This window comes from Tamandua tetradactyla, chromosome 5, assembly GCF_023851605.1.
Source record: "Tamandua tetradactyla isolate mTamTet1 chromosome 5, mTamTet1.pri, whole genome shotgun sequence".
Classification (NCBI taxonomy): Eukaryota; Metazoa; Chordata; class Mammalia; order Pilosa; family Myrmecophagidae; genus Tamandua; species Tamandua tetradactyla.
In genome coordinates this window covers 30993317-31016752 of record NC_135331.1, presented here as the reverse complement: position 1 = coordinate 31016752, position 23436 = coordinate 30993317, and the positions used below count along the sequence as shown (strand labels likewise).

Genomic DNA, 23436 nt, shown 5'->3' with positions numbered 1-23436 from the left:
TTCAAAGAGGTTGACATTGGACACACATAATCAGTGTTGAAAGGAGATTAGAGTAAGTAGTAAGATATATCACAACAGAAGCAAGAGGTTGTAGTAATGTGAGGAAAGGGTCATGAGCGAAGGAATACAAGTAGCCACTAGAAGCTGAAAGAGGCAAGTGTTTTAGTTTCCTTGGCTGCTCAAGCAAATACCATGCAATGAGCCAGCTTAAACAATGGGAATTACTTTGTTCACACTTTTGAGGTTGGGAAAAAGTCCAAATCAAGGCATCATCAAGGCAATGCTTTCTCCCCAAAGACTTGGCATTTTGAGGCTGGCTGCTGGTGATCCTTGGTCTTGGATGACTCTATCACATGAAAGTGCTCATGGCAGCCTCTTCTGGCCTTTCCCTTCTCTTCCAGATTCTGTTGCTGTTGAGCTTATGGTTGCTCCCTCTGTGGTTTTCTCTCCTATGTCTGAATTTCATTCTGCTTATATGGGACTCCAGTAACAGGATTAAGACCCATCCTGACTGAGTCAGGTCACACCTTAACTGAAATAACCTCATCAAAAAGTCCTACTTACAATGGGTTCAAACCCACAGAAATGGGTTAAGTTTAAGAACATGTTTTTCTGGGGGTTCAGAGAGATCCAAACCACCAAGGAAACATTCTCCCCTCAGAGCCTCCAAAAGGAACCAGCCCTGATATTACCTAAACTTCAGCCCAGTGAAGTGGATTTTGGGTTTTTGACCTCAAGATTTGTAAGAGAAGAAATGTGAGTTAAGTCACAAATCTTCAATAACTTATTACAGCAGCAATAGGAAACTAATACAAATTTTGGTACCTGGAAATGATGTGCTACTGTCAAAAACTGGGGAAGCAGCTTTGGAATTGGGTAATGGGTGGAGGCTGGGAGACTTTGGGGGAGCATGGTAGAAAAAAGCTTAGATTGCTTTGAACGGGACTGTCATAGAAATATGGATGTTAGCACATCTGCTGGTGAGGACTTGGAAAGAAGTGAGGAACATGGTAGAGAAACCTATATTGTCTTAGAGAATTCCTAAATCATTATAAATAGACTGTTGGTAGAAATTTGGATGTTAAAATCACTGTTGGGGAGGGCTCAGAAGGAAATGAGCAGCACGTTATTGGAAACTGGAGGAAAGGGGATCCTTATTATATAGTGGCAGAAAATACTAGCTGAATTATGTTGTATCATTGTATGGAAAGCAGAGCATATCAGTGATGACTACGGATATTCTTTTTTTGGGGTGGGGGTTGCATAGTTCAGGAATCGAACCCAGGTCTCCTGCATGGAAGGCGAGCATTCTACCACTGAACCACATGACTGTGGATATTTAACTGAGATTTCCAAGCAGAGTGTTGAAGGTGAGGCCTGTTTTAATTGTGAAATATACCATATATACCAAAAGAAACAATAAATTGCGAAGTACATTCTTTAAACACTTTTATTTTGAAATAGAACATATGTATCAAAACATATATTAACAAGGAGTTATAGAACAGATTTGGAATTTGGAATGGGTTTCAGCACTGCAATTTCAGGTTTTTTCTTCTAGCTGCTCCAAGATACTGGAGACTAAAAAGAAACAACAATATTTCAGTAGTCGTAATCATTTGTTAAATCATAACTTCTCTTGTAGAACTCCTCCTCCTTTGATCCTTCTCCCAATCTTTAGGGATATTCTGGTTATGCCTGTTCTAACTTTTTTCATGTTAAAAAGGGGTATTGACAATATGGGATGGGGGTCAGAACTGGTTGATGTTCTTGGAGATACTGGCTCCTCTGGGTTTCAGGAATTATCCAGCCTAGGGACCATCTGAAGGTTTTAGATTTCTGAAAAGTAAACTAACTTAGTGTGGCCTTTCATTGTGGAGGTAAGGAAAGGTAAGTTGGCTTCTCAAAGTTCACTGAGAGGTCACAGTCCAGTTTGACTCCCGGGCTGCTCCATTTCACCAAGGGTTGTCCAGTGTTTTCCAAGCTGAGATCTTAAGACTCCTGTGCCTTCCAAAGAATCCTGGAACAATGTGAATATTGAAGAGTAACAATGGAACTCTGTGGCTGGTATCTGAATTCAGAGCTACAGAGGGTGGGAGTGGGGGAAATGCCAAAGGCATCTAAATCACGGTCCGTGAACACAAGTTTTGTTGTATTATGTTGCAAGAAAGTGATTCAGGAACTATAATTATCTGAATGATTTGTAGCATGCAGTCTCTGGAAGAAATTCCAAGGGTTCCTGTTGAGATTTTAACTTCTGGGTCTTTGTAGTTGAGGCCAGAAACACTGCCAAAGACAAACAACTTGTTTAGCAAAGCATACTTTAAAAATAACTTCTTAAGTCTTGTGCTATTCATAAGATGACCTCTCAGAACAAGTTTTGGCTACTTCTATCTATAATTGTTATCAATTTTGTTTTATTTATATTTGGGGGTAGATTGGATTTCACTAATTTTTCATGCTCTCTCTGTATTTATCCACAGATTTTTTTTAATCTGCTTAGTTTATTGAGATATATTCACATGCCATATAATTTATCCAAAGTATATAATCAATATATATGGTATGATCACCTAGTTGTGCAATCATCACACTCAATTTTAGACCATTTTCATTTTTCAAAAAAAAAAAAATCAGAGAGACATATAAAAAAGAAAGGCCAAATCACCCCAGATCCCTTATCATCCTCTATTATTGACCTCTAGTATTGGGGTGATACACGCATTACTGTTGATGAGAGAATATTAAGGTATTACTGTTATAGTCCATAGCTTGCAGTAGGTAAATTTTCCTATTATTAAGTCTTTGTACAAGCGTTGTACATTGTAGTAGTTCATGCAAGAACTTCTTTATATTTGTACTGTTAATTGGTGACATATATGACTCTAAACAACCCCTTTCAACCAATTTCACTTACAATACAGCACTGTTACTTATAATCCCAATAATGAGCTACCTTCACCTGTATCCATTTCAAACCCACTCATCTATTGATGGGCACTTGGATTAAAAATATTCCATCTTTTGGCAATTGTGAGTAATGCCACTATGAACATTGGTGTACAAATTTCTGTTTGAATCCCTGCTTCCAGATCTCCTGGGTATATACCTAATAGCAGAATTGGTGGGCCACAGGGCAACTCAATATTTAGTTGTCTGAGAAACCTCCAAACTGTCTTCCACAGTAGTTTTACCATTTTGTATTCCCACCAGCAGTGAATAAATGTTCCTATGTCTTCACATCCTCCCCAACACTTGTAGTTGCCAGTTTGTATAATAGCAGCCATTCTTACAGGTGAGAGAAGATATCTCATGGTGGTTGTGATTTACATTTCCTTAATAGTTAATGAAGAACATCTTTTCATGTGCTTTTTAGCCATTTGTATTCCCTCTTTGGAGAAATGTCTATTCACATCTTTTGTCCATTTTTAAATTGTGTTGTTTGTCCTTTTATTGTTGAGTTGTAGCTTTTCTTTATATATCCTGAATATCAATCCTTATCAGATATATGGCTATCAAATATTCTCTATTATTGAGTTGGATGTATTTTTACCTTTTTGATAGAGTCCTTTGAAGTACAGAAGTATTCAATCCTGAGGAGCTCCCATTTATATTTTTCCTTCATTTAGCCTGTGCTTTGGGCAAAATTTCTAAGAAACTATCACCTATCTCTAGGTCATGAAGATGTTTCCCTACATTTTCTTCTAGAAGTTTTATGGTACTTACTCTTATATTTGATCCACCTGAGTTGATTTTTGTATAGAGTATGAGGTAGGGGTCCTTTTTTATTCCTTTGGACATGGCTATCCAGTTTTCCTAACACCATTTATTGAAGAGACTGTTCTTTCACAGTTGAGTGGGCTTGGGAGATATCAAAAATCAATTGACCTAAATTTAGTTTGAAATGCTAGTGATCAATGAGCGAGAGGGGCAAGGGGTATGGTATGTAAAATTTTTTTTTCCATTTTCATTTTATTTTTCTGTTGTCTTTTTATTTCTTTTTCTGAATTGATGCAAATGTTCTAAGAAATGATCATGATGATGAGTATGCAACTATGTGATGATATTGTGAATTACTGATTATATATGTAGAACGGAATGAGCATGTATTAAGAATGTTTGTGTTTCTTTCTTGTAATTTTTTTTAATTAATAAAAAAATTTTTTAAAAAAATCAATTGACCATAGAGCTGAAGGTCTACTTCTGAGTTCTCAATTCAATTCAACTGGTCAATATGTCTGTCTTTGTGTCGGTACCTTGCTGTTTTGATTGCTGTGGCTTTATAATAAGCTATAAAGTCAAGAAGTGTAAGACCTCCCACTTTGCCCCTCTATTTTTGGGGGAATATTTTTGGCCATTTGAGGCCCCTTTCCCTTCCAAATAAATTTGATAACTAAATTTTCCATGTCTGCATTGAATCTATAGATCAATTTGGGTAGAATTGTCATCTTAATGACAGTGCATCTTCTATCCATGAACATGGAATATTTTTACACTTATTTAGGTCTTCTTTGATTTCTTTTAGCAGGTTTTGAAGTTTTCTGTGTATAAGTTCTTTAAATCCTTGTTTAAGTTTATTCCTAGATATTTGATTCTTTTAGTTGCTGTTGTGAATGGATTTTTTTCTTAATTTCCTCCTCAGTTAGCTCATTTCTTAATTTCCTCCTCAGTTAGCTCATTGCTAGCTCATTGCAATAGTATAGAAACACTATTGATTTCTGCAGAATTTGTTTATTAGCTCAAGTAGCTTTGCTGTAGATTTCTTGGGCTACTGGAACACAGCTCTACAGTTTCAAGCAGTTCCCTGTAGCCTCTATAATACACCTTAAACTAAAAAGGTAGATAAATGCACCAACTCCAGCTCTTGATTGGCAAGCCTGAGTATGGGGGTCTGATGCTGAAAAGGTTTTTTTCCTCTTTTTTTTAAGTTCTTAACAGCTCATTAGATAGAACTGTGAGCATGCTCAGGCTTCAGTGCTGTCCCAGGTAAGGGCCTGAGAGACAAAGTACCTAGTCAGTTGAATGGGAAGGATAATTTCCTAAATGGTTTATCTTCCCCCAGGAAAAGGGGATGGGGCCTAGCTCAAGTGGCTGCCCTCCTCCAGGGAATTCAGGCCTCAGGGGCTGGAAAACAGAAACAGCCTAAGCCCACCTTCCCTCTGAGCCTCTGTCTGAACCACGCCACTGGCAGGGAAAGGCTGCTGAGAATTAAAGGCACCACATTACTTTACGCTGGTGGGAAGCTGCAGACTGACAAGTGCCATGGGCTGTGCAGGATAGGAAAAGCACAGAGTCTAGAGGTTTAGTAGGAAAGTCTGACAACCTTCTGTGTTTCACCATCAGGGAAACTTGATACTGGTTACACTCTCCTCCTGAGACATGGGTCTTTCTGGTCTTGGAAAAGCTGACTGGCATTGATCATATCTGGGGGAATTTTCCTCAAAAAAAGTTTCCATATAGGCAGGGTGAGAACCAGAAAACAGGGACTGAAAAATTCTGAACAGTTAAATAGAAGCTGTGCTAGACATCTACAGTTAGTTCAATTGAATGCCAAAGAACAGATAGAGAACAAAGCCCACCAATAAGAATATCCTAGGTTAAAGAGTGAAATGACTTCCAGAATAAATTAAGGAAATCAAAATGCCTAGCAAAAAATAATGAGTCATACAAGGAAAATCACAGCTATGGCCCACTCAAAGGAACACCAACATTTCCAATGAGATATAGCAGTTCACACAACTAATTATGGATGTTCAAACAGACATGCAAAATCACATCAAACATTAAATTGATGAGTTGAAAGAAGATATGGCAAAAGAGTTGAAGGATATAAAGAAGACCTTGGGCAAAAATAAAGAAGAACTCAAAAGCTGGAAAAAAAATAGTAGAACTTATGGGAATAAAAGGCACAATAGAAGAGATGAAAAAAACAATGGAGATTTATAACAGCAGATTTGTTGTAAGAGGGAGAAGAAAGAATTAATGAAGTAGAGGACAGAAAATATGAATTCCTACACACAAAAGAACTGATAGGGAAAAGAATGGAAAAATATGAGCGGGTTTCAGGGAACTGAATGACAATATGACGTGCATGAATATACATGTTATGTGAGTCTCAGGAGAAGGGAAAAGATGGAAAAAGTCTAACGGAGGAAATAATCACTTAAAATGTCCCATCTTGGAAAGATAGATCCAAGAAGTACAGCATACCCTAAATAGAATTTATCGAAATAGACAAGACACTCACTAATCAGATTGGCAAATGTTAAAGACAAAGAGAGAATTCTGAAAGCAAGAGAAAAGCAATCCATCACATACAAGAGAACTCAAAAAGACTACATGTGGATTTCTCAATAGAAGTATGGAGGCAGGAAGGCAGTGGTATGATATATTTAAGGTTCTGAAAGAGAAAAACTGCCAACCAAGAATTCTATACCTAGCAAAACTGTTCTTCTAAAACAAGAGGGAGTTTAGAATATTGTTAGACAAACACTCACTAGGAGAGTTTGTGACTAAGAGACTGTCTTTACAAGAAATACTAAAGGGAGCACTATAGGAAAGTAGATGGGAAAAGACAGGAGAGAGAGGTCTGGAGAATGGTATAGAAATGAATACTATCCGTAAAGGTAAAGGGGGGGGGAAGATGTGGCATTTAAAATCCAAAAGATTAAATGGTAAAAGAAAGTAGTGCCCTTACAGCAATAATATTAAATACTAATGGATTAAACTTCCCATCAAAAGACATGGACTGATAGAATGGATTGAAAACAGGATCATCTGTATGCTCTCTGCAAGAGACTCACTTTAGATCCAGGAACAGAAGCAGATCGAAAGTGAAAGGTTGGAAAAAGATATTTCATGCATACAGCAACCAGAAAAGGGTGAGGGTAGCTATACCAGTATCCTACAAATTAGAATTCAAAGGTAAAACAATTAAAAGAGACAAAGAAGGACACTATATATTAATAAAAGGAATAATTCATTAATAAGACATAAAAATCATAAATATTTATATACTGAGCCAGAATGCCCCAAAATACATGAGTCAAACACTGACGGCACTGAAGGGAGAAGCAGACACCTCTACAATAATAGTTAGAGACCTCAATTCCCTTCTCGCATCAATGGATAGAATATTTTGACAGAGTATCAATAAGGAAACAGAGATTTTCAATAATACTATAAATGAACTAGACTTAACAGATATTTACACTTCACAACAGCAGTATACACATTTTTCTCAAGTGCTTATGGATCATTCTCAAGTATAGACCATATGCTGAGTCACAAAACAAGTCTCAATAAATTTAAAATGACTGAAATTATACAAAGCATTTTCTTTGATCATAATGGAGTGAAGTTGGAAATAAATAACAGGCAGAGGGCCAGAAAATTCACAAATATATGGAGGTTAAACAACACACTCTAAAATAACCAGTGGGTCAAAGAAGAAATTACTAGATAAATCAGTAAATATCTCAAGGCAAATGAAAATGAAAACACAACATATCAAAACTTATGGGATGCAGCAAAGGCAGTGTTAAAAGGCAAAATGTTTTGCCCTAAAATGCTTATATTAAAAAAGAAGAAAGAGAAAAAAAAATCAAGGAATTAACTAAACTGAGCCAAAAGCAAACAGAAGGAAAGAAATGACAAAGATTAAAGAGAATATAAAGACAATAGAAAAAACCAACAAAAACAGAAGCTGGTTCTTTGAGAAAATCAATAAAATCAATGGACTGTTAGCTAGGCTGACAAAAAAAGAGAGATTCTACAAAGGTTCCATGCACTAGGGGAACTTTCCACAAACATACAACCTCCAGATGGGTCTCTGGACCAGATAAGTCCTGAAAAGTAGAGGGGCCAGCCTTTCCAGAATATCAGCTAGATCCATCCCCCATCCCACATTGCTGACAGGCCCTTCCAACATGAAAAAGTTAGAATGGCCATAGCCCAAATACCCCTAAAGAGTGGAAGAGAGATCAAAGATGATGATGGAATTATACAGAGAAGATCAGGGTTAGCAAATGAGTATGAGTACTGAATCAATATATGGATATTTCTTTTAGTCTCCAGTCTTAGAGCAGCTAGAAATAAAAAGCTAAAACTGTGGAATTGTAACGCATACCAAATTCTGAAATCTATTCTACTACTAATTGTTGCCATGTACTTGGAACTTTATTGCCTTTTTTTAATATACAGGTTATTTTTCACAAAAAAAGAAGAAAGAGCAGGAAGAGTTTAATAGAGAAGATAGGAATTAATAAATGAATGTGGTTGCTGAATCAATATAGTGATATTCCCTCCAGTCCCCAGTTTCTTGGAACAGCTAGAAGAAAAATGAAAAATCATGGAACTGCAACCCATACTAAACTTTAAAATCTTTTGTATAACTGCTTGTTAAAATGTACTTGGAAATTTACTGCTTTTTTGTGTATATGCTATTTTTCACAATTAAAAAAGTTAAAAAAAGAGAGAGAGAAAGGATGCAAATAAAGAAATCAGAAATGGGATAAGGGACATAACCAATGATCCTGCAGAAATAGAGGTAATAAGAGGATACTATGAGCAACTATATGCTAAAAACTAGACAGTATAAGTGAAATGGATAACTTCTTAGGAAAGCATGAAAAACCAACATTGACTTGAGAAGAAATAGACGACTTCATCAAACCAATCACAAATAAAGAGATTGAATTAGTCATCAAGAAGCTCCCAAAAAAGAAAAGTCCACAACCAGATGGATTCACATGTGAATTCTCAGACATTCAAGAAAGAATTAGTAGGACAGGCCACAGTGTCTCAGCAGGCAGGAATGCTTGCCTGCGATGCCAGAGGACCCGGGTTCAATTCCCAGTGCCTGCCCATATGGAAAAAAAAAAAGAAGAAAGAAAGAATTAGTACCAATCCTGCCTAAACTCTTCAAAAAAATTGAAGAGGAGGGGAAGCTACCTAACTCCTTCCATGAAGCCAACACCACCCTAATACCAAAGGAAGTCAAAGATACTACAAGAAAAGCAAATTACAGACCAATCTCTTTAATGAATATAGATACAAAAATCCTCAAGAAAATACTTGCAAATCAAATCCAGTAGCACATTAAAAGAATTATACACTGTGACCAAGTGGGTTTGATTCCAGGTATGCAAGGATGGTTCAACACAAGACAATCAATTAATGTAATACACCACATTAATAAATCAAAACAGAAAAACCACATGATCTTCTCAGTCAATGCAGAAAAGGCATTTTACAAAATTCAACATCCTTTCTTGATGAAAACACTTCAAAGGATAGGAATAGAAGGGAACTCCCTCAACACAATAAAGGGAATATATGAAAAATGCAAGATATCATCATACTTAATGGGGAAAAACTGAAAGCATTTCCTCTAAGATCAGGAACAAGACAAGGATTGTTGCCTTGTCACCACTGTTATTCAGAAATGTGCTGGAAGTTCTAGTCAGAGAAATTAGATAAGAAAAAGAAATTAAAAACTTCCAAATTAGAAAGGAAGAAGTAAAACTCTCATTATTTGCAAATGACACAATACTATATGCCAAAAATCCCAAAAAATCTATGGCAAAGCTTCTAGAGCTAATAAGTGAGTTGAGCAAAGTGGCAGGGTACAAGATCAACACCCAAAAATCAATAGTTTCTATACACTAGTAATGAAAAATCTGAAGGGGAAATCAAGAAATGAATTCCATTTACAACTGCAACCAAAAGAATAAAATATTTAGGAATAAATTTAACTAAAGAGACAAAAGGCCTATACAAAGAAAACTACAAGAAATTATTAAAAGAAATCACAGAAGACCTAAATAGATGGAAGGGCATACCGTGTTCATGGATTGGAAGACTAAATATAGTTAAGATGTCAATTCTACCTAAATTGATTTACAGATTCAATGCAATACCATTCAAAATCCAAAAAACTTACTTTTTAGAAATAGAAAAATGAATAACCAAATTTATCTGGAAGGGCAGGGTGCCCCAAATAGCTAAAAGTATCCTGAGGAAAAAAAAATGAAGTTGGCGGTCTCACACTACCTGACTTTAAGGTGTATTATTAAGCTACAGTGGTCAAAACAGCATGGTACTGGCATAAAGATAGATATACTGACCAATGGAATAGAATAGAGTGTTCAGATATAGACCCTCTCATCTATGGACAATTGATCTTTGATAAGGCAGTCAAGCCAACTCACCTGGGACAGAACAGTCTCTTCAATGAATGGTGCCTAGAGAACTGGATATCCATATGCAAAAAAATGAAAGAGGACCCATATCTCACACCCTATACAAAAATTAACTTTAAATGGATCAAAGACTTAAACATTAGATCTAAGACCATAAAATGTTAGAAGAAAATGTAGGGAAATAGCGTATAAATCATATACTAGAAGGCGGTTTCTTAGACCTTACACCCAAAGCATGAGCATTGAAGAAATAAATAAATAAATAGGAACTCAAAATTAAACACTTTTGCACATCAAAGCACTTCGTCAAGAAAGTAAAAAGACAGCCTACCCAATGGGAGATGATATCTGGAAATGATGTATCAGATAAAGTTCTAGTATCCAGGATTTATAAAAAGATTGTTCAACTCAACAACAAAAAGCCAGCCTAAACCCAATTATAAAATGGGCAAAAGACTTGAACAGACACTTCTCAGAAGAGGAAATACAATCTGAGGGGGAAATCAATATAAAAAAAATTCCACTTACACTAGCAACCAAAAGAATAAAATATTTAGGAATAAATTTAACTAAGAACACAAAGACCTATACACAGAAAACTACAAGAAATTGCTAAAAGAAATCATGGAAGACCTAAATAAATGGAAAGATATACCATGCTCATGGATTGGAAGACTAAATATAGTCAAAATGTCAATTCTACTCAAATTGATTTATAGATTCAATGCAATATCAATCAAAATTCCAACAACTTATTTGCAGAAATAGAAAAACCAATAACCAAATTTATTTGGAAAGGCAGGGTGGCCCAAATAGCTAAAAATATCTTGAGGTAGAGGAATGAAGTGGGCAGTCTCACACTACCTGACTTTAAAGCATATTAAGATACAGTGGTCAAAACAGCATGGTACTGGCATAAAGATTGATACACCAGACCAATGGAATCAAACTGAGTGTTCAGAAAGTGACCCCTTCATCTGCAGACAATTGATCTTTGATAAGGTGGTCAAGCCAACCCAACTGGGACAGAGCAGTCTCTTCAATAAATGTTTGGAGAACTGGATATCCATATGCAAAAGAATGAAAGAGGACCCACATTTCACATGGTGTCCTAGTTTGCTAGCTGCGGGAATGCAATATACCAGAAATGGAATGCCTTTTAAAAAGGGGAATTTAATAAGTTTCTAGTTTACAGTTCTAAGGCCGAGAAAATGCTCCAATTAAAACAAGTCTATAGAAATGTCCAATCAAATGCATCCATCCAGGGAAAGATACCTTGGTTCGAGAAGGCCGATGAAGTTCAGGGTTTCTCTCTCAAGTGAGAAGGCACATGGCAAACACAGTCAGGGCTTCTCTCTCAGCTGGAAGGGCACATGGCAAATATGGCATCATCTGCTAGCTTTCTCTCCTGGCTTCCTGTTTCATGAAGCTCCCCGGGAACCATTTTCCTTCTTCATCTCCAAAAGTTGCTGGCTGATGGACTCTGTGCTTCGTGGTGCTGCAGCATTCTCTGCTCTCTCGAAATCTCCTTCATTCTCCAAAATGTTTCCTCTTTTATAGGACTCCACAAACTCATCAAGGCCCACCCACATGGGTGGAGACACGTCGTCACCTAATCCAGTTTAACAACCACTCTCAATTAACAACCACTCACTCCAGGGAGATGATCTGATTACAGTTTCAAATATACGGTAATGAATAGGAATTATTCTGCCATTTTATGAAATGGGGTTTTGATTAAAACATGACTTTTGTAGGGTCCATACATCCTTTCAAATCAGCACACATGGTATACAAAAATCAATTCAAAATGGATCAAAGACCTAACATTAGGGGTAAGACCAAAAATTTTTAAAAGAAAATGTAGGGAAAATGTATATGAATGAAACTTGAGGATAGTATGTTGAATGAAATGTCAGAAACAAAAAGACAAATATTATCATTCCACACTCATTTGGATTAAGTATAATATACAAACTCGGAGAATTGAAGGTGAGAGCATGAATTATCAGGCTGAGGCCTATTGCATGGATCCCTTGATTGTAAGCTTTGACAGCAGTCACATGCATTCCGGAGTTGTAACTGTTTTTTCTAAATTCTGAGATGCTGAAGTATTGGTGTACAGCCTGATTATGCCCTGGAACTTTGGGTATTTGGGTGACACATGAGACTGAGAGTTAGAGCTCTGAAGTTATGAAAGTCAGTTACCCCCTATAGTTCAGCTTTTAAAAAAAGCTGAAAAGGTGATCAGACTTCAAGTACAGATATGAATGAAGCTGATTGGGATATGACTGAGGTAAATCAGAATACAGGGCAAAGGATGATATACGGCCTATATTTTAAAACTGCAACTTCTGTCTAAGACCAAAGGAAGAAAAATTTGGGGGGTGCAAAATTTACATTTTTGGTAGCGCATTATCTAACTTGTGTGATCAGTTTGTTCGAACACCATAATTACATAGAATCTTGAATAGGGAGTGAGATCTAATGGATTTGTACAGGATAGTTTGATGGCCTGATATATCCCAGAGTCATATGGGAAGAGAATAAAAAGGTACTTGCAAAGTCCCCTTAGGAGACTTGGGGAGAAAGGAGGAAATATTAAACTTCCCCATCTGGAGAATTCCTGATATTCCTGCAAGCAGTGGGGACAACTAATTCAATAGACTGAACCCTCCATCTTGGGGCTCACCCCTATGAAACTTATTCCTACAAAGAAGAAGCTAAGCCTAATTATAATTATGTCTAAGAGTCACCCAGAGACAGCATCTTTTGTTGCTCAGATGTGGCCTCTCTCTCTAAGCCAACTCAGTAAGTGACTTCACTACCCCTCACCCCTACGTGGGACATAATTCCCAGGGGTGTAAATCTCCCTGGCAAATGGGACACGACTATCAGGGATGAGCTATAACCTGGCCTCATGGGATTGAGAAAGCCTTCTTGGCCAAAGGGGGGAAAAAGAGAAATGAGACAAAGTGTCAGTGGCTGAGAGATCTCAAATAGAGTTGAGAGGTTATCCTGGAGGTTATTCTTGTGCATCATATAGATATCCCCTTATTAGTTTTTGCTGTACTGGAGTGGCTAGAGGGAAGTACCTGGAACTGTTGAACTGCATTTCAGTAGACCTGATTCTTGAAGAAGACTGCATAACTATATTGCTTTTACAATGTGACTGTGTGATTGGGAAAATGTGTCTGATGCTCCTTTTATCCAGTATATGGACAGATGAGTAAAGAAAAAAAAACATTAGAGGGGATAAGGGATTAAGAAAAATTGGATAGATTACTAGTGGTCAATGAGAGGGGGGCATAAGGGGTATGGGATATATGGGTTTCTTCTTTTGTCTTTTTCTTTTTCTGGAATGATGCAAATGTTCTAAACATGGTCATAACAATGACTGCACAACTATGTGATGATATGGGAGCCACTGATTGTATACTTTGGATGGACTGTATGGTGCTTGGAGATATCGCAATAAAAATATTTTTAAAAAATCATGACCAGAGATCTGAGGTTCTATTTCTGAGCTCTAAATTTGATTCCATTGATCAATGTGTCTATTTTCATGCCAGTAAAGTGCTGTTTTGACCACTGTAGATTTATGATATGCTTTAGAGTCAGGAAGTGTGATACCTCTCACTTCGTTCTTCTTTTTCAAGATGTTTTTGATTATTCCTGGCCTCTTGGCCTTCCAGATAAAATTTTTAATAAGCTTTTCCATTTCAGCAAAGTCTGTTGGAATTTTGATTGGTGTTGCACTGAAGGTGTAGATGAACTTGGGTAGAATTGACATCTTCATGACATTTAGCTTTCCAATCCATGAACACAGACTGTCTTTCAATTTACTCATCATCTTTGATCTCTTTTAGCAATGTTTTGTAGTTTTCTGTGTACAGGTCCTTCATGTCTTGGTTAGTTTTTTCCCTAGATATTTGATTCTTTTAGGTGCTATTGCTAATGGGATTTTTTTTCCTTGAGTACCTCATCAGATAGTTCGTTTTTAGTGTATAGAAGCACCACTGTGTTTTCCATGTTGATCTTATATTCACTTTGCTGAACTCACTTATTGGCTTAAGTAGCTTTGCTGTCATTTTTTTCCTGGATTTTCTAAATATAGGTTCATGTCATCTGCAAATAACAAGAGTTTACTGCTTCCTTTCTGATTTGGATGCTTTTTATTCCATTCTCCTGCCTGATCACTCTAGCTAGAATTTCTAGAACAATGTTGAATAATAGTGGTGAAAGATGGGCATCTTGTCTCATTAGTGATTTTATAGGGAATGCTTTCAATCTCTCACCACTAAATATGATGCTGGGTATGGACTTTTTATTTATGTCCTTTATGAATTATATTGAGATAATGTCCCTCAATTCCAACCTTTTGAAGTGTTTTTTTTTTTCAGAAAAAGATGCTGAATTGTGTCAAATGCTTTTTCAGCACCAATCAAGATGATCATGTGACTTTTCCCTTTCAATTTGTTGATGTGCTGTATTACATTGATTGGTTTTCTTGTGTTGAACCATGCTTGCATTCCTGGTATAAACCCCATTTGGTCGTGATGTATAATTCTTTTAATATGTCATTGGATTTATTTGATTTGCTGGTATTTTTGTTGAGAATTTTTGCATCTATATTCATTAGGGAGATTGGTCTGTAGTTTTCCTTTCTTGAAAAATCTTTATCCAGTTTTAGCATCAGAGTGATGTTAGCTTTATAAAATGTGTTAGCATTCCTCTTTCCTCAGTTTTTTGGAAAAGTTTGAGCATATTGGTATTAGTTTTTTTTGGACTATTTGATAAAATTTTCTTGTGAAGATTGGCAGAATGGATTTTAAAATATGATCCATCTATATTGTGTTTCTAAGAGACTCATCTTAGACCCTAGAATACAAAGAGAAAAGATGAAAATGATATTCCACGATGCCACAGTAAGAAGAAATGAGGTATTAAAGCATATGACAGCCTGGATGAATCTTGAGGACATAATGCTGTGTGAAATAAGCCAGACACAAGAGAATAGATACGGTATGACATCACTCATATAACCCCCCTACGAAACTCTTCAAAGATACAATATAAGGGACCTAGAGAGAGTCAGAAGGTAGAGAAGGGGAAGCAGTTACCTAATATTTAAAGGCTGATTAATGAGGTTGATTTTAAATATACGGGAATGGATAGAGGTATTGGTAATAAGTTAGTGGGATTATGTGGTAGTTAGATTCAGTTGTCAACTTGGCCAGGTGAAGGCACCTAGTTCTGTTGCTGTGGACATGAGCCAATGGTACATGAACCTCATCTGTTGCAAATTACATCTGCAGTCGGCTAGGAGGTGGGCCTGCTGCAATGAATGACGTTTGACTTAACTGGCTGGTGCTTAAATGAGAGACTCAATGTAGCACAGCCCAAGCAGCTCAGCATACCACATATCAGCACTCATAGCTCAGCCCAGGCCTTTGGCAATGCAGAAAGAAATCACCCCGGGGAAAGTTGTTGGAACCCAGAGGCCTGGAGAGAAGGCCAGCAGAGATCACCCTGTGCCTTCCCACGTAAGAAAGAACTTCAGTGGAAAGTTAGCTGCCCTTCCTCTGAAGAACTAACAAAATAAATCCCCTTTTACTAAAAGCCAAAAAAAAAAAAAATTCTCTTGTGAAGTCATCTGGCCCTGGGCTTTGTTTGTAGGAAGAATGTTGATTACGGATTGAATCTCTTTCCTTGTAGTTGGTTTGTTGAGATCTATTTCTTCTTGGGTCAGTGTAGGTTGTATATTTCTAGGAATGTATCCATTTTTTCTAGGTTGTCTAGTTTATTGGCATAGAGTTGTTCATTTTATCCTCTTATGACATTTTAAGTTTCTTTGGGATCCATGGGAATGCCCCCCCCCCCCATTCCTCACCTTTGAAGGACAGCTTTAAGGGATAAATGATTCTTGGCTGGTAATTGTTTTCTTTCAGAATCTTAAATATATTATAGCACTGCCTTCTTTCCCCTACGGTGCCTGATGGGTAGTCAGAGCTTACGCTTACATTGCTTCCCTTTATGGGGTAAATTACTTTTCTCTTGCTGCTTTCTGGACTCTCTCCTGTTCAGCATTTGACAATCTGATTAGAATATATCTTGGAGTGGGTCCAATTGGATTTATTCTATTTGGAGTTCATCGGGCTTCTTTGATTTGAATATATATTTATCTATTATAATGGTTGGTAAGTTTTCTCTGTTATTCCTCAAATAATTTTGCCTTTACTCTTTCCTTCTCCTTCTTGGACACCAGTGATTCTTATATTTGTGCACTTCAGGTTGTCATTCATTTCTCTGTGATAAAATTCAAACTTGTCCATCTTTTTCACCCTTTTTTCTTTTTGTGCATTCAAATTCAGTTGCTCTGTCCCCTCATTCACTTTTTCTTTCTTCTGCCTCTTCAAATCTGCTATTGTGTATCTCTAGTATATTTTTAATTTGATCTACAGGATTTTTAATTTCTATAAGATGTTATTTTTCTACTTATTTTTTTCAAATGCCTCTTTATGCTCTTCTAGTATCTTCTTGATATGCTTAATCTCTTTAGCTCTCTCATTGAAGTAATTTAGGAGATTTTTTTGACCATCTTTGACTAGTTGTTCCAAATTCTGTACCTCCTCTGCTTTTTAATTCGATCATTTGATCTTCTTGCTTCTTCATGTGTTTTGTGATTTTTTTGTTTCTTGGCATTTGATTGCCTTGATTAGGTTATTTTTAAAGTTGATTTTCCATGCTCATCTAAGATTTTGTAGTTGTGGGAGTTTTGTTGAAAGTCTCCTTTGGCACTTGGTTTGTCAGTAATTTCCAGTAATTTCACCAGCCTAACATAGGGGGTGCGACACTTTCAGAAGTATGTTACAGGCTGGGCAGAAAAGCGGCTTGTCAGACTGCACTTTTCCAGTCTTCCCAGCAGATGGTGCTCTTGGGATACCTCTTCCCCACAACCCTGCCTCTCCCAGACTGTAGCAGCCTGCTGGACAGGGTCCAGAGTAGGTGAAAATCCAGTCAAGACCACAGGCCCCGGTGCATGCTGGAAGCTGCCAGCTCTGGGGTAGGGTTGGACATTGTGCACATTGATGGAGACTCTACATGGGTACAATGGGTCTGACGATTCCCAGACTTCTGCGGGAATAGAGTCTGGGCTGTGGGATTGAGAGGTTCAACTTCCCCAGCCAACAGCTGGCCCAGGAGTGCATTGCATTTCACTGGCCAGCAAGACCCAAGCCGGTGTGCCCCCATGGGCTTCAGGGGAGGGAGAAGGGCACCTGGCATTGCAATGCATGTCCCTCACCCCCACCTCTCTGCTCTTGTATGCAATGAGCACCCTGTACCTCTGTGCAGAAACCATCAATGCAGTGGGACCCAGAGTGGCTTTCTTGCTGGCCAATCATCAAATCAGCACTGTTCTGCATTCCCCTCTCCTCCTGGAGGGAGGGCTTCAGTCACTCCAAAAATCAGGCTTAAACAGCAGCCTGCCTCAGGGATGGCAGTTAGACACTCGTTACTGCAGCAGGGTCCCTGTCTGTGAATAAAATGAGTCTGCTGGCTTTTGGGTTCCTGCACAGGAGTTCTAGGCTGCAGTACTGAGAATTCTAAATTGCAGTATTAGGCTGCTGTAGACTCTGCCAGCTGGCAGCCCAAGTAGGGGTGTGCTGCTCTGCAGTTACCTGATCTTCCTGGTATGCAGCTGTGGGCCTCAGGGGTGGTTGCGACTGAGCACACTCACCCCAACTTCCCAGTCGTAGTTTCTCTGCTTTTTCATCCAGTTCTTCCTTATATAATGCAGAGGTCCTGCTCTGGTCACCTGAATCTCAGAACTGCTGTCCCAGTTGTTTTCTGCTTTTTCTCCCGTTGTTCCATGCTGGAAGAGTGAGCTCTGTCTATCCTATTTCACTATCTTCCTGGAAGCCTCCCCTATATCCATGCTTTTTGCCATGCAGAGTCTCATTATAGGTAGAATATTCTTTCCTGCCTGGTTGATGTTGAACTTAGTCATTAGATTTGCTTTGGCTGATGAAATATTTAGGGTTGTGAAGAGAGCAGAGACCTTAATTTCGTGGGGACTTGTGTGGTTTGGCTTCAATCTCTTGCTTTGGGAAGCTGTTGCTGCAAGGAGGATGAGAGACATATAAAGCAGACCCATCCCTGAATTCAGCCAAGCCCCACTGACCTGGAGGCGGAAGGAGAGCCACTGAGCTGACCCTGCCCTAAATTAGCCAAACTGCAGTTGTCCTACCTACCAGTATAGCAGCGTGAGAATAAATACCGTTGTCCCAAATGATTTTGAATAATTTGCTACGCAGAATATTGTTACAATAGGTCATTAATACATAATAGATATTATTTACTTACTACTTTACATTGGGTACATACAATGCAAGAGAAAACAGTTTACGTTCTATTTTTAAGATTTTTCTTTCCAAAGGGATGCTTTAAAAATCTATATAATTTTTTATCTTACTCATTTTAATTTTTTATGGCTTTGGATAGAGCCAGTTAAGAAGTAACTAATAAGCGGGATAGAATTAAGATGTCTTCAAATATTCGGAGAGTCCATTTTAATATTAATTTTAATTTCAGGTGGAAATTATGTTCCAATTAAGGATTATGAACATAAGCTCATCACTGGAGCAAGGATACTTCTTCTTGGCCTCGTAATATTGGCCTCGGAAGAAAAAGAACTTTATTAGTTATCGAACCCGGGTCTCCGAGAAAAAGAACTTTAGAAGTAGGAGGGTACAACCTCATTTAGCAAATTGCCTCATTTCCCCGTGGCGCTCCGAGTGTGATGAAATAGGTGGTCCAGCTGTCAACTCCAAAACCCTGAGGAAACTTTCTTTTAAAGAACTGGCCGTCCCAAAGTGTTAATAAGGTTCTTGGCATGAAATTAAAGTGAGCAAGTCTCCACCTGACACCCCTGGCTGGCTCTACCCACGCACAACGGATGGAAATGGGCACAGCCTGGCTGCCCGGCTCTGCAGCGCTGGGAGAGCAGCCCCGCCCCATTGTGACCTCGCGCTGTCTGATTGGCTGCAGCTCGCAGGAGGGGCGGAGCCAGTGACGAGACCCCGACTTCTGAGGCCGTGTTGGGTGGGGACGCCTCAATCTGGAGCCTGCGCCCTTGGGCAGGCACGCAGGTGCTGGGATGGTGGGGGTTGGAGACTCGCGCGGGCAGGAATCGTTTTAGGAAATGTTTTGTCCTTTTCTTTTTGCATTTTGAATCTCAGACTCTTGGAGATGTTGAAACAGTGGTTGAAACGGTACAAAGCCCCCCTGCCCCCTCCCGCCTCCGTTCCTCCCCAAAAAAAGACTCCAAAGTATTGCAGCGGCTGAGGTCGGATTAATACATGATAGAGCATCTTCACCTCCATCGCGGCACCCCCAGGTCCTTCCCCTACTGATGCCTGCTTAATTGGGCTTTGTAAAACACAATTTAGACCTTGTCAGAAAATGCCTTCAAACTCATTACAATTAAATTAAATTTTAACGTCAGGTGGAAAGAACCAGCCAGGCATATCATTTCAACTGGCTCTGGGTAGAACCAGTTGAGGAATAACTGAACAGCAGGGTAGAATGAAGGTGTCTTCAAATATTCAAAAAGCTGTCAGCCTTAAGAGCACTTGGGTGGGTCGGTGCAGCAACAAGGGGGAAGAACCATTCACTCACTTATGGATTCTTTATAAAGCTCCTACCATATATATCCCACAGAGAATACAAGTCTCTAACCTCAGGAACTTAACATTACAGTGTTATTGTAGATGGGTGGGTGGCTGTATGAGTTATAAGATATGAAACACATTAAGGAGGCTATAGAATGGGAGGAGATACACTTCCAGGTATGGTGATCTGGAAAGGTAAAGATTGAGTAGTGGCTGAGGAGGGGAACTGGCCAGGCGGGGTGGGAGACCGGATTCCAGGCAGAAGGGATAAAAAAGTGCACCTATAAATAAGGGGATCATGCCTGGTTTGCTCAAGGGACAGCAAGGGGCCCTTGGAAGGTCTCTTCAAATTGTTTCTGTGGCCTCAGTGAAATGTGAAGCAAAGCTATTTTAGCGGACTGTGCAGGAGGAGGTGCTAGAGGTTTAAGAAACTGGTGACCCTGGAAGTTGCTTGAAGCATGAGAGATTTTCTAGAACACTTCTCAAAAGAGAAGTTGAGGAAGGAAACGTAGAAAAGAGAGGCCTTCATCACTGCAGTGGCAGGATACTGAAGTCAGTTTGGTCCAGTTCTCTTTCTCTTGGGAAGCCCAGCCAATGGTAAGACTCTGATACATGTTATGGTAATAATACTGTTTTAATAACTAGTGTAGCTTCCTTCTAAAGGAAAGGTATAGGAGTACTCTTCCCCCAAGAGATCATGAAATTGAGAAAGCAGAAACACAGCTGTAAGGTAAAATGCCCCCCAAATGTAGACAACTCCATGGATGGAATTCTTATTGTAGAAATCCTGAGCCAAGAAAGGAAGCTGGGCACTGCTATCATTCTGGATGGAGGGAAGAGCGATCTTTCTGAAAAATGTCTGCGTCGTGTTAAGAGAGCCATGCTTTCGGGATCATTCTTTTACATTTCCATTGGTTAACCAAGGAGTTGAGAATCAGAAGACTTACAGCCTAACCTCATTCACAGGATATATGGTAAAAGGCAAGCTTTTTTTAAAAAATGAATGTATCCCATTATATTTACACACTCCCTTCTAAGTTGTCTTCCTGGCAATCTAGTAATATTGCCATAACATGAAATGTATTTTGACTTGAATTTATAACTTTTTAATTTCTCGGCCATGGGAGAAAATAAGTTCCACTACTTAAAAATCATATCTGAAATACTTTTTCAGCAACATTACCCAACTTAATTGGGGATGACTTTGGATCCAAATGACTCTTGCTATTTCCAAATAGTAAATTCCCTCACAAGAGATGGTTTGCCACCAATGAGTAATTAAGAAGTACCTTGGAAGGCGCTGATGGTCATTTTACAGGTGGCATTCTACACATGCTTTGGGCACTGGACAGTCCTCAGAAAATGGCAACCACTCTGGAAGGGAGAATGCTTGCTGTGATATATAACTTTGGAAAGTCTATTAAAAATATAACCTCAGAGGGCAGGGCCAAAATGGCGGCTTAGCGAGGTGTGGGATTTAGTTCATCCTCCAGAGCAGCTACTAAATAGCCAGGAACAGTACAGAACTGCTGGGGCCACGGAAGTGACCAGACACACAGCATACCCCAGTCTGGGCCAGCTGGACCGGCTGCGAGCCCCCCCAGAACAGTGAGTTCCCTAAGCCATGGCACAGCCTCTCCCACAGGCTGCTTCCCAGAGGGGAAAGGAAAGGGACTTTATAGCAGCAGATCTCAGTGCAATCAAGCTCCAATTGTGGAATTAATTAACAAATTTTGAGTACTAAAATTAGGCCCCCAGCACAGCTGAACCCCAATAAAAGCGGAGGCTGCTGGGTTTTGCCCCGGCACAGAGGGGGCAGGGCTGATGGAAAAAGAAAAAAGGGGGGAAAAAGAAAGAGGCTTTTTGGACTGGACAGCACATGATACTTGAAAGGGTCTGGGCCTGGAAGGAAAGGAGGGGGCACACAGGGCCTGGAGATAAAGAGAGCAACGTACCATCTTAAGCTCTTGACTGGCAAATCTGAGGAACGGGGGTCCTGCTCTGAAAAGGATTTTTCTCTTTCTCTTTTTGGGTATGTTTCTATGGCTTTAATGCTCTTTGGATACAGCTGCAAGGCTTCTCAGGCTCCAACTGCCCCAGGCATAAGCAGAATTAAGCTTGTTTGAGAGCTTGTCTGGAGCCTGTGCCTTCTCCAGGACAGGGTTGTGGCCCAGCTCAGATAAAATTCCCCCTCAAGGAATTCAGACCCCAGGGTCTGGAAAAGTGAAGCAATTAAAGCCAGCCTACAACCTCTCCTCTGTCTCAACCACGCCCCAGCAGGGGGAATCTGCTGAAGATAAAGGTACCACATCACCCTATGCTGGTGGGACCCACAGGCAGACAAGCGCCACATACTAGGCAGGACAGGAAAAACACAGAGTACAGAGGCTTCATAGGAATGTGTTTCTTAAAGATTCTTTTTATATGAAAATTTTATTTATGATAAAATGACATTTTGACTCACAGAAGAAAGAATGGACCATTCAATAAATAGTTTAGGACAACTAAATATCTATTTGGAAAAAAATTAAGTTAGAACTCTGTTATATAGTCTCAAATATAATAGATAAGGATTCTAATCTAGAAAATATAAAGAGATAAAAGTAACTAATAAATAAAAGACTGTGTAATAGACTAATGGGCAAAGAATATAAACTGACAAATTCACAGAAGAAATACGAATGATTAGTAAAGAAAAGATGATCAACCTCACCAATAATTAGGAAATAGCAAATTAAACCAATAGTAATGTTTTTTCTGATTTTTAATTAATTTAAAAAAATAACAAACGTTCTTAACTTATGATCATTCCATTCTACATATATAAATCAGTAATTCACAATATCATCACTATAGTTGCATATTCATTGTCATGATCATTTCTTATAACATTTGCATCGATTCAAAAAAAGAAATAAAAAGAAAACAGAAAAAAAATCCATACATACTATACCCTTTTACCCCTCCCTTTCATCGATCACTAGCATTTCAATCTAAACTTATTTTAACATTTGTTTCCCCTATTATTTATTTTTATTCCACGTTTTACTTGTCTGTTGATAAGATAGATAAAAGGAGCATCAGACACAAGGTTTTCACAATGACGCAGTCACACTGTGAAAGCTTTATCATTATACAATCATCATCAAGAAACATGGCTACTGGAACACAGCTGTACATTTTCAGGCAGTTCCCTCCAGCCTCTCCATTACATCTTGACTAACAAGATGATATCTATTTAATGCGTAAGGATAACTTCCAGGATAACCTCTCGAATCTGTTTGGAATCTCTCAGCCATTCACACTTTATTTTGTCTCATTTAGCTCTTCCCTGTTTTGGTCGAGAAGGTTTTCTCAATCCCTTGATGCTGTGTCCCAGCTCATTCTAGAATTTCTGTGCCATGTTGTCAGGAAGGTCCACACCCTTGGGAGTCATGTTCCACACAGACAGGGGGAAGGCAGTGAGTTTGCTTGTTGTGCTGGCTGGAGAGAAAGAGGCCAAATCTGAGCAACAAAAGGGGTTCTTTTGGGGCTGACTCTTAGGCCTAATTTTAAGTAAG

General features: G+C 38.8%; 1 long non-coding RNA gene across 1 annotated transcript; it reads right to left on the bottom strand.

Moving 5' to 3' along the window:
• Positions 1-1453: 1453 nt before the first annotated feature.
• On the bottom strand, positions 1454-19223 carry LOC143683942 (uncharacterized). The gene is made up of 3 exons (XR_013175743.1): positions 18961-19223; positions 1857-2286; positions 1454-1581 (listed from the first exon to the last, which is right to left on the bottom strand). It is a non-coding gene; the product is annotated as an uncharacterized LOC143683942 (long non-coding RNA).
• Positions 19224-23436: the final 4213 nt, after the last annotated feature.